Raw genomic sequence first — 2,103 nt, forward strand, 5'->3', positions numbered from 1 at the left:
GAAAGACTATACAACTGCTGTAACAATTTTCTCACAATCCGAGATTAATACAACATCAATAATACATTAAAACAAATACATATAACTACCATGCAGCAGCATAATATGTTCATATGAACCTAAATATAGTTAATCTTTCTAGTTTCTGTAACCTTGTGTCTGTTTTACTTTCTTCAGAGCCTGGGCATATGAAATTCCTTTATCCATTCTCACATTTTGGACTTTCACTGCATTCTTCCTCACTAAACATCCTCTATATCCTGCACTGTGATCTCCTCCACAATTACAGAGATTGGAGATTTTATTCCCAGTGCCATGTTGGCATTTGTTGCCTACTATCTTTACAAAACAACATCAATTTACCATTCCTCAATATCTTAATACTTTCAATCGCCCCTATAGTTTCTTTAAGTGTTTTTGTTAGTTTCAAATGGTTAACTGACTCGGAAACCAACTTCAGCAGTAGATAGACTGAGTACAGTAGAGACACTTTCTGCTTTTTTCCATCACTACACAAAAACTAGAAGCTGAAATGAAGTGATTTTTCACATGATATTTATTTTGCTTGTGTACTAAAATATCATAAATTGATAATAGCCATAAGTAGTTTATATTTTCCACAATTAGCTCATAAACATAAGGTGCATTTTTGTCTCAACTGTACCCATATGGTGTAGATGAAACAGTACCATGGTACAGTTGAGACACCCATTCTTAATGCTCTAAAGCTGGCTAACCATTTATTGCAAAAGTAATAAATTACAAAATGACTGTTTTAAATAATTGCAGTTTAAAAAATACATTTATTTATTTGCTTTATTTAATTCAGATTCACTTAAACAAAATGGGAACAAATATGTAACACTAGAAAATATATGGCAAACAGTACAAATGTAAACATAACAGTAAAAAAATAACAATATACATACCTATATATTCTAGAACCCTACCCCTAAACCATACGCATCACTCGAAACTTTCTGCATTTCTACATTTTCAATCATTCTGTATGATTTATAAGCTTGTTTCATCATGGGGACCTAAAAAAATATTCCCATAAGGTTAGAATTTACTGGTATTACTATATTATACTAAAAAAAAGTGCACTTCCATACTTAAAGTGCTCTATTTTCTATAGAGCTAAAAAAAAATTATACAAAAAAATATTCTTTAGTACTTCTTAAGATAATCTTGCAAAATCTAAGTGTACTCATCTGTGCTATTGTGGGACACCATGAATATGAACTAAAATGTGATTTTAACATACTTTCTGTTTTTAAAATATGTATTTAGTTACCACCTGTAGCACACTTGGATCAATATCTAAAACAATGATGAATGCACATAATGACAACAATGTAACCTGAAATGCCATTCAGACAAAACAACTCATTGCAGTTGTAATTAAAACCACCACCAGGTGTTGTTTTGTCTTGCAGCACTGTAGCAATTCAGAATATGCCCGTTTCCATAATTCCAGGCGTTGTAATGTACCGTGAGCTCTAGAGAGATTCCCAGATGAGCAATTCACTGTACATGTATATATGAATAAAGTCCTCTGCTGGTAGCTGTAATTATTGTAAAGGTAAATGCTGCCCCCTAGACTCTAGAGCACAGAGAGTGTAACTGTCCCAGTAATGACAGCAATGTGTGTATGGATTTAACATAATTTCTAAAAGGAGTCCACTGCAAAATCAGTCATGTTTCAGAGGGGGAAAAATACAATTTAAAAAAGATGAACCACAAAAAATACAATTTACATGTGTTGCCATGAAATGAATGTTTGCAACCATTTAGGTGTTTGATGAGCCTGCTAGTACCTTTAAAGCAGCATTCAGGGAAATTTCCACTCCACAACGTTTCTTACTTTGAATTCTGACATTTGGTGCTCACATAGATGTTCTCATTTAGTGTTTCCAACTGACATTTCAACAGTCCTTCCCATCCAACAAAAATATGCTCTAAGAATGTTGTGCTAATGTTTATGTTGAGTTATGAAAAAAATTATTTCTGCATGTTTCAAAACGTTCAAAACATTAAGTTTTCTAAATGTTTTAGATTTTTTTTCTTTTCTTGGTTATGTAACATTTTGGAAACATTCCT

The sequence above is a fragment of the Sinocyclocheilus grahami genome, unplaced genomic scaffold (genome assembly GCF_001515645.1).
Source record: "Sinocyclocheilus grahami isolate Dianchi unplaced genomic scaffold, SAMN03320097.WGS_v1.1 scaffold4077.1, whole genome shotgun sequence".
In the NCBI taxonomy this organism is placed as follows: Eukaryota; Metazoa; Chordata; class Actinopteri; order Cypriniformes; family Cyprinidae; genus Sinocyclocheilus; species Sinocyclocheilus grahami.